Source organism: Rhinoderma darwinii, chromosome 5 (genome assembly GCF_050947455.1).
Source record: "Rhinoderma darwinii isolate aRhiDar2 chromosome 5, aRhiDar2.hap1, whole genome shotgun sequence".
NCBI lineage: Eukaryota > Metazoa > Chordata > Amphibia > Anura > Rhinodermatidae > Rhinoderma > Rhinoderma darwinii.
The window spans coordinates 212,701,664-212,712,203 of NC_134691.1; the positions used below are offsets into that span (position 1 = coordinate 212,701,664).

At 43.2% G+C, this 10,540-nt stretch overlaps 2 non-coding genes across 2 annotated transcripts; both read right to left on the reverse strand.

The window, feature by feature from the left end:
- Positions 1 to 2,218: 2,218 nt before the first annotated feature.
- LOC142654111 (U2 spliceosomal RNA) lies at positions 2,219 to 2,417 on the reverse strand. The gene has a single exon (XR_012848880.1). It is a non-coding gene; the product is annotated as a U2 spliceosomal RNA (small nuclear RNA).
- Positions 2,418 to 8,718: 6,301 nt separating this feature from the next.
- Positions 8,719 to 8,917, reverse strand: LOC142654104 (U2 spliceosomal RNA). The gene has a single exon (XR_012848876.1). It is a non-coding gene; the product is annotated as a U2 spliceosomal RNA (small nuclear RNA).
- Between the last annotated feature and the right edge of the window lie 1,623 nt (positions 8,918 to 10,540).

The window sequence follows — 10,540 nt, forward strand, 5'->3', positions numbered from 1 at the left end:
TTTATACATGTGACCTGCCTCCCCGCACAGGTTACATGTTGCTCTGGAACTGCACTTGGCGGCCACGTGCCCCAGGCCTCCACATTTGTTACAGCGAACAACACGGTTTTCACTGCATGACTCTTTTGTGTGCCCATATTTTTGGCAGTTCCAGCAAAACCGGGGCATCTGGGGGTAAAACAGGTATCCCCGGTTCTTCCCAATGGCAAAATTCGCTGGAGGGTGCACAAAGCCACGTATGCCATTGGGGTCTTGAAAGAACTTGACAAAGTACTTTCTCTTTCCGTTCCAAAATCCCTCAGCATTTTTTACTTCATGCGAGAAGTGAATTTCCTTGCAATAGCGCCCTAGGAACGTGTCAATGTCCTTGGCGGGGACAAAGGGGCTATGCATTACCACGACCAGTGGAATAGACTCTTCTCCGTAGAGGAGAGAAAAATGAAGCCCATCTAGGCGCTCATCTGTCTGGTCGGAACCAGACAGGGCTGCACAGATCGTATCGCAGCAGGCCGCGGTGCAGAAGGAGATGGTATACCGACCGCGGCCTTCCTGGTCATTCAGACACAGGATATTTTCCCGTCTGAGGCCGAAGGAGCCAAGCAGGATTTCCCCTACTATGAATTTCAGGTTCTTCCGCTGGCGATGTTCCTCTCCGACCTCGATCCGGATGGTTTGGCGTAACTGGGTCTCCCCAGTTACAAACCCATAGGTGAACGGCATTCCTGCTTGTCCCAACAAGTTTTTCCGCCCTTCTAGGCCGTCCAGCGCAAGCTGTCCGCCTAGCGATCCCTTCCCGTTGCCTGAGGACTAGTCCGACTACCCAATAGCTGCAGGGGGGTGAAGTCAAGGCGATAAACCAGTGACGATCCCCCCAGGCCAAGTAGCCGGGTACCCCAGGCACCTTCTGACTGAAACCTCCTGTACGAATACACTTGGTCGCAGCCAAAAGGCCGAGAAGCGATAACCCGAATGGGCCTGGCGTTGACCGAGCCTGCCTAATACTGCTGTTCACCCCTTGCAGCGATTCAGCCTACTCCTAGGCAATTCCACGGGGCCCTGCAGGCGCGCACACACTCACAGCTACTAAGCGGGAGGTGAATAAAGGCCGGAGAGGAAGCAAGACAGGATTTGCTTCTTTTGCTTGCACCACAATGCAGTGCTGAAAGAAGAGGAATCTACATAAAACCGCCTTCCTGGCAACGCCCAAATGCCCTCCTGCCGTGCAAACACTGGCAGCAGCAGCAGCAGTAAGTGCATGCCCACTGCCACCCCTTCTCCTTTCACACCTTGTATCAGCTTTAATCCATTCAGGTGCTGCCTGCTGAGCAGCACTGACCAACACTGCCTGGGCCCAGGCTTTTATCTCTGAGGCCCCATTATGATGTCAGAAAGCTGGCTCTGGCTCCTCAGGGCTCCACTATGACACGTGCAAAGTTCCGTCTGAACTTTATATAAGACGGTGCGGCTCAGTCAGTCACTCAGTGTTGCCTGAGAGGGCAACACTGCAACAGCCGGCCCCCAGGCTGTCTTTTTTTTGCACATTTATTTGCCTCCAGGAGGCCACAAGAGGGAGACAAGGGACTGCAAAATGGAAAATAAGCATCCACCAACTTTACAGACAACTTGTTCTCCTTGCTCCTACAACCTCCATCCTTGCACACTTTGTTATTCTTCCAGGTAACATAGTAACAAATCCAAATTGCTGCTCTCTTTGTAGGCAAGCAAGGGTTTGTTGCAACTGCAATTCTTACTTCTTCTTGAAATGTAGGGACGACAGTACTTTCCATCACATCCATCTAGTGTACACAGGTAGGTCCATTGTGGCGGGCGGGCGGGCGGGCGGCTTTAATGGCTGTTTGCTGTTCCTCTACTCCACTCCGCTATTTGACTGTGGTGCTGCATCAATCAGTGGCTGGCTCAGGTGCAGCTCTTTAACCTACCTAGGAGGGAGGGCGGAGAGAAGACAAGGAAGGTGAATGAGCTGTTCCAATGTGAAATGCCAGAAACACAGAAACACAGACGACACAAAACAAGAGGTGGCAATGTATTCATTAATTGCATTTCATAAATTAGCTCATTATCACACATGACTGTACAAATGCATTGTCCAACAGGTGTTGAAATAATGGGATTAAAAGGGGAGATCCCATCAGAAAGACAAAAACAATAGCAAACACAAATAGCACTTTTGAAATCTGATTTTAGTAAACACATAAGGGAAGGGTGCACCGGTCCTGGAAATACTGCAATACCAGGTCAATGCGTGGAGTGGACAGAGCAAGCTCTATTTCCATCTCCCTGTTCTAAAAATCCATTTAATATATGGTCCCCAGATAGGGGACGTATCAGATATTAAACTGATAAGAACAGATTTTTTTTTTTTTTTTTTTTTAATTCTTTTATTGGAAAATTGCAAGTAAAATTTACAACATAACATTTCATCAAAAGTACAGGTTCAAAAAAACAATGGTACATCAAATGGCACAAGGAAACATCATACACAAAAACAAAACAATGTACATGATATTGTTCAATAATGTTCACAACACATGACACATTTAACCAAGTAAAACAAAATTAAAGAAATTAATACAGAACATCAGGAACCTAGAAACCAGGCTCTCCATTTTTTTAATTTCCAGATGCCTTCAGAATCAATAGTACCGAGCCTTTTTACATCAGATAAATAATACAAAAACAACTTCCCTCGGATCATGCCTATACAGTCTCTCACTTGAACATCACTCTGTCTGAAAATTAAAATGTTTCTTACATCCCACAAGACTTCTTTCACACAATTTACCAAAAACCATAACACTCTTGCTCTCTGTCTCTCCAAACCAGTCAAACCAAACATCATCATCCTAAAAGATAAAATCTCAACCCCAGTCAAACCTTTAATCATTCTTCTCATCCTTCTCCATACTTCTTTAGCATACCCACACTCCCACATTACATGAATACCATTCTCACAATTTGCACAATTCGCTCTAGGACAAATTTCACTATCCACTAGTCTTCTCCTTCTCTGAAATTCCCTTGTGGGTAAACAGCCATGAGCTGCCATCCAAGCAATATCTTTTTGCTTATTAACTAATTCTTTGTCATTCACCTTTTTCCACACTTCCATGCTTTCTGTCATATTCAGACCATTCACACGTTCCATACTCTCTCTTGTATCCAAAAGTTTTATAACTTTCTTACTGTCACACCACATTTCAGCAGACACACCACTCAAGTCATTCCTCCTAATACATCTCTCAATTCTCACATAAAACCAAGGTGCATTAAGTCTTACAGGCCTCCTCAGATCAGACTCAATCAAATCATACTTTCTCAACACACTCCCAGACAAATATCTCAACATACAACCAGCCAAACAATCCTTTTTGCTCAATCTCACACAATTACTTACATACTTTACAGCCAAAAACCTCTCCACATTCGTCACACCTTTACCACCATTGTCTCTTCCTTTCATAACCTTCACGCGACTCAACTTCTCCATCCTAGAATTCCAAAAGAACATGAAAATTAATCTTATAATCCGTTTCAAACATCTATCAGGTTCTGGAAAAACATTACTAATATACAAAATAATAGGAATAAGAACTGCTTTAATAATAAGAATCCTGCCTTCTAAAGATAAGGTCCTAAGAGACCAAAATTCCACCTTCTTCTTAATTTTATCATGGGCAATATCCCAGCTTTGTTTCCCAAGTAGATCATTATTAAAAATGATACCTAAAACCTCAATCCCACCCTCTCTAACAGGCCACACACTCATCTCACGCTCTCTCCATTCACCAAAGAATTTGCATCCACTCTTATCCACATTCAATTTAAACGCACTCGCCATACAAAAACACTCAATCAACAACTTTATTCTCACCAGACTAGCATGATATTTATACACAATCGTGACGTCATCCATATAGCCAATCACTCTCAGATCCCTACCCCCACTACCAGGCACTTCCACCCCACGCATAACTTTATCTCTCCTAATCATTCCTAACAAAGGTTCAATAACACAAATAAACAATATAGGAGACAGGGGACATCCCTGTCTCACCCCTTAATCTTTACTTCCTGGCTTAAAAACCCGTTAACCTGTACCTTACTTACAATATTGGTATATAATACTTTAATCCAACCAATCATACAATCAGGCACACCCATTTTCCGTAACACACTAAACATAAAATCATGTTCCACTCTGTCATACGCTTTCTCAAAATCCACAGTCACCACAGCAATAGGTTGCTTCCTCTCTTTATTACAATCATACAACACATCACGCAAACACAACAAACTGTCACATATTTGGCGCCCGGGCACCGCACACACTTGTTCCTCACCCACCATCTTGTCCACAACATTCCTTAATCTGTCAGCAATCACTTTAGCAATAATCTTATAGTCGCAATTAAGGAGCGCAATAGGCCTCCAGTTTTTTAGGTCTTTTTTATTACCTTTTTTATATAGTAACACAACCACACTCTCACTCATACTTCTAGACAATCTCCCTCTCGCAAGCACTTCCTTACACACTTCAAAAACATGAATACCAATCATATCCCAAAACTTACAATAAAACTCAACAGGCAATCCATCACTACCAGCCACTTTCCCTTTTTTCATACTTTTAACCACATTCACAACTTCTTCCATTTTAATCTCTTCACTCAGCCATTCTTTCTCCATTCTATCTAACTTTTTCTCTATATTGTCCAAACACTCTTCTTCCAGATCTCTCACTCTTTCCTTCCTAGCAAACAGTTTTGAATAAAACTTCTGTACTTCATCAATCACACCATCATTTCCACTTATCTCTACACCATCTTCATTTAGCACACACTCCATTCCAACTCTCTTTCCATACACTTTTTTAAAGAAAAATTTTGTACACTTCTCATCCTTTTCTTTCACGATCATCTTAGCCTGAGCTATAATTTTTTTACCTTTTTCCTGTAAACAAGATCTGACCTTCTCTCTCGTATCCTGAATGTCTTTTTTCATATCCCATCCACCCTTTTGCAAAGTTTCCAAATACTCCAACCTCGTCTGCCATCTCTCATACTCCTCACGTTCTCTCCTCACTTTCTCACAGCCTTTTTTGATGAAGAAACGTTTTGTTTCTCCCTTCACCCATTCCCACCATTCTACCACACTCTCAAAATCACTCTTTTTATTCATCCATCTCCTAAACCACTCACAATAGCTTTCACACACACTTTCGTCTTCCAATAAGGAAACGTTTAACTTCCACACACCTCTCCCATACGGACATTCATTTTCTATACTCACGACACATTCAAGCATGGCATGATCCGTAAACGGCAACCTTCTCAAAAGGAAACGATTAACTTCAAAATATCTGGAAAAGAAACAAAAATCAATACGAGAACTAACATTTCCTCTATCAGAGAAATAGGTAAAACCATCAGTATCATTATTACACTGCAGAAAAGCATCCTGCAACCCAAATAAACTAATAACTTCTTTTAGCTGTTTCCCACTCCTATCAACCCTACCTCCCCCACTAGTTCTATCACCATCCCTCAAAATACAGTTGAAATCTCCCACTAATATGGTATGACCCATACCACCCAAGAAAAAATACAGCTGTTCAATTAATTCTTCCCTCTCCTTTCTGTCAGGAGGGGCATAAACGTTAAGGAGTTTAAACAAAACACCATTTTTTTCAAAATTAACTAAAAGGACCCTGCCAGGAATAACATGAATTATTTCTTTAATCACGAAATCAAAACCTCTAAATAAAACTCCCACCCCACCATTCTTTTTCTTACTAGTGGACCAGACGCTTGGCCCACAAGTCCACTCTGCCACTATAGGTTCATCTTCAAGGCAACATTCCTGTAAACACAAGATGTCGTTAGGGTAAGCAGCAACAGAAGAAAAAATAGCCGCTCTCCTTACAGCAGATTTAATGCTCCTAACATTAAGAGAACCTATAGAAAGCAACATTTAAACATTTAAGGAAAAAAGGGAAAAATAAACATTATATCACAATCATGATTTTTTCCCACTTTTTTTCGTTCTCCCTCTAGAACTACCCGGTTTGTCCTCAGGAGGTTGCACTCCCTGCATCTCTGTCCACTCTTTTCTATTTGGCCTGATCTCCTTTACACTTTTTACAAAGCTCAGGGTACGGGCAAGTTTTTTAACACTACTCCTCTCCAGGTAACCCTGGTCTAGAGAAGAGGCATCAGAGTCCACAGAAGTCTCCTCCTCCTCCTCTCCACCTTCTGCATCAGGAGGTTCTGCATCCTTATCTGTGGAAGAAACAGGGTCAGTTCTTTCTGACTTCCTTTTAAGGGAAGCCTTGTCCACGTCCATTTCCGGAGTCTCGGCCACCACTGTAATGACCTCGGCTCCTTCCTCCACCACCACAGGAGGCTCCTCCCCCTCTGCCATCAGGGGGTCCGGAACCGCAACAGAGCCGGATTCCTGCTCAACTACCTGAGACTCAATTCCTGTAGGAATCTCCATTGACGAAATAAAAGCCACAGGTGCTTCTCCACTCACCACCCCAGCGTACGATCTCCTAGCTTGGGGAGGGTTAACTCCAGGACATTGCCTAGCCAGGTGCTCTGAGGAATTGCAGAAATGGCACTTCCTGGCCTCCTCACAATCTGCTGTTCTATGACCAGCTTTAAAGCAGTTCCTGCACACAGGACCAGTTGGACAATCTTCTTTGGTGTGACCAAAACAGAAACAGTCTCTGCAAAATGAAGGCTGTCCAGGATAAAACAAGTATCCTCTATTGGACCCAATGGAGAAGGTCTGGGGAGGATGCATCACACCCCCATAACCACTCTCATCCAGCTTGAACTCCACCCAGAAACGGCGTAGTCCATTAAATGTTCCAAGAACATTGCGACGTTTCTCCCCAGGAGAGACATACACAGCATACCTGCTCAGGAGAGCCATGATCTCTTCATCCTTCACAAAGGGATTGTACATCTGCACAGTCACAGGTGTCCTCTGCTTCCTCTGCAGACCAGGCACAAACTTCACTCCTTCCAAATTAGGGTGATCAGCAAGCTCTTGGCTTCTCGCATAACAAGTAGCACAGGCATCCTGGGTAGTGAAAGAGATGTCGTAGAATCCTTGGGTAGGAAAAGCTTGCGTACAAAAGATCATGTACCGGGGCATCCTCAGCGTATCCTCCACGATTTTTCCTTGCACGTCCATCACGGTCCAAACGAATTTCTTCTCCTCGGGAATATACAGCCGCACTGTATTTGGCGCAGACGGACCCACCGTTGCCATATCTCCTGTGATCGCCTTCCTTGTCTCCTCGCTCACCCCCTAAAGCAGCAGGTGGCTTAAGCTGGCGAACCAGCGATGCCACAAGGCCAAGGGCGAGCACTCAGACGGACCTCCTGACTAACCCCTTGAGATTAGCCAAAAGGCCGAGAAGCGATAACCCGAATGGGCCTGGCGTTGACCGAGCCTGCCTAATACTGCTGTTCACCCCTTGCAGCGATTCAGCCTACTCCTAGGCAATTCCACGGGGCCCTGCAGGCGCGCACACACTCACAGCTACTAAGCGGGAGGTGAATAAAGGCCGGAGAGGAAGCAAGACAGGATTTGCTTCTTTTGCTTGCACCACAATGCAGTGCTGAAAGAAGAGGAATCTACATAAAACCGCCTTCCTGGCAACGCCCAAATGCCCTCCTGCCGTGCAAACACTGGCAGCAGCAGCAGCAGTAAAAGCATGCCCACTGCCACCCCTTCTCCTTTCACACCTTGTATCAGCTTTAATCCAGTCAGGTGCTGCCTGCTGAGCAGCACTGACCAACACTGCCTGGGCCCAGGCTTTTATCTCTGAGGCCCCATTATGATGTCAGAAAGCTGGCTCTGGCTCCTCAGGGCTCCACTATGACACGTGCAAAGTTCCGTCTGAACTTTATATAAGACGGTGCGGCTCAGTCAGTCACTCAGTGTTGCCTGAGAGGGCAACACTGCAACAGCCGGCCCCCAGGCTGTCTTTTTTTTGCACATTTATTTGCCTCCAGGAGGCCACAAGAGGGAGACAAGGGACTGCAAAATGGAAAATAAGCATCCACCAACTTTACAGACAACTTGTTCTCCTTGCTCCTACAACCTCCATCCTTGCACACTTTGTTATTCTTCCAGGTAACATAGTAACAAATCCAAATTGCTGCTCTCTTTGTAGGCAAGCAAGGGTTTGTTGCAACTGCAATTCTTACTTCTTCTTGAAATGTAGGGACGACAGTACTTTCCATCACATCCATCTAGTGTACACAGGTAGGTCCATTGTGGCGGGCGGGCGGGCGGGCGGGCGGGCGGCTTTAATGGCTGTTTGCTGTTCCTCTACTCCACTCCGCTATTTGACTGTGGTGCTGCATCAATCAGTGGCTGGCTCAGGTGCAGCTCTTTAACCTACCTAGGAGGGAGGGCGGAGAGAAGACAAGGAAGGTGAATGAGCTGTTCCAATGTGAAATGCCAGAAACACAGAAACACAGACGACACAAAACAAGAGGTGGCAATGTATTCATTAATTGCATTTAATAAATTAGCTCATTATCACACATGACTGTACAAATGCATTGTCCAACAGGTGTTGAAATAATGGGATTAAAAGGGGAGATCCCATCAGAAAGACAAAAACAATAGCAAACACAAATAGCACTTTTGAAATCTGATTTTAGTAAACACATAAGGGAAGGGTGCACCGGTCCTGGAAATACTGCAATACCAGGTCAATGCGTGGAGTGGACAGAGCAAGCTCTATTTCCATCTCCCTGTTCTAAAAATCCATTTAATATATGGTCCCCAGATAGGGGACGTATCAGATATTAAACTGATAAGAACAGATTTTTTATTTTTTTTTTTTTTTTTATTTTTTTTTTTATTAAACCATTCAGGTTATTTTATTAAAACCGAGAAATATAGCTATCCATTACAGATAACTACTTCTCTATTTTCCAACAACTCATCACCATGGTTCGTTATTTATTTTTCAAAATTTGCGTATCAATACATCCTACCAAACTGTCACACCAAGTACCTCCATTTCAACATTCTCCATATCCCTTCCGCATCCATACCTCTTTCTAAATCCCACTTATAATAAAAGAACAATTTAGCCAACACCATTCTAACCACCTCATCCACCTCAAATTCTTCTCTTCTGTACACATTCAAATTCCTCGTATCCCACAATACCTCTTTCACACAAGTCAAGAAAATCCACAACACTCTGTCTTTCTCACAACCCAAACTACACAAACCAAACAAAACAATTTCATACGTAAGCTTCTTTAAACCAGTTATCTCTTCACACAACCCACTCAATTTTTTCCAAACATCTTTTGCATACTTACATGACCAAAACACATGACTCACATCCTCATCATCACCACAACCTTCTCTCGGACACCTTTCAGATAACACCAACCCTCTTCTTTTTTGAACACTCCTTACAGGCAACACTCAATGCACCGACATCCATAACAAATCTTTCTGTTTATTCGACACATCATACTTAATAATTTTCTTCCACACTGTCTTAGATTCTGCAACATTCAAACCATTTATAGAGCACATCACATTATTCATACACATTCTTTTAACAACATTTTTTCCACTCAAATATGTCTCCATTCTTACCCCTTCTAACTGAAATTTGTTAATAAAATTCCCTATGTATAAGTAATACCCTGTGCAGTCAAACGCTATGGGTCTACCTAAGTTTTTATTTCCCCACTTTAATCGCCTAATAACTGTCCCAGCTAGATATCCCAACATTCCCGACGCTTTTGATTCTTTTAAAAAAAGACCCACAAAAAAACGCACGCAATTTATCCCAATGAACACCTCCAAATTGGGGAAATCCAACCCACCATTTATTCTACTCTTCATCAGAGTTTCTCTTTTTGCCCCCTCCATCCTACTACCCCACAAAAAAAGGAACAAAAGTCTGTTCAACTTTTTTAAGGTGGCAGCAGCTGGAGGAAAAATCAAGGCAATATACAAAATCATAGGCAAAATAATACTTTTAACAATTAGCACTTTGCCAGAAAAAGAAAGCTCTCTCATTCTCCACATTTCCAATTTCCTTACTACTCTTCCACCCAATTCTTCCCAACTTTCTCTCCCTTTCAGCTCCTCATCAAACACTATCCCAAGGACTTTCACACCATTCACATGTTCCATATCCGCATCACACACCCGTTCATGACTGAAAAAAACTTTAAACTTACTTTTACCCCAGTTAATCTTAAATGCAGATGCAATACAAAATAAGTTAACTATCAACTTCACTCTAGCCATATCATATCCTGACTCACACGTAAACACAAATATCATCCATATAGCCTAACACTTTAACCCGCTTTCCATCACATCCAGGCACCAAAAAACCTTTTACAACTTTATCTTTTCTAATCATTTGCAACAAAGGCTCAATCACACAAATAAACAGAATCGGGGACAAAGGGCAACCCTGTCTCACACCAGACTTAATTTTAAATGGTTCTGTAAG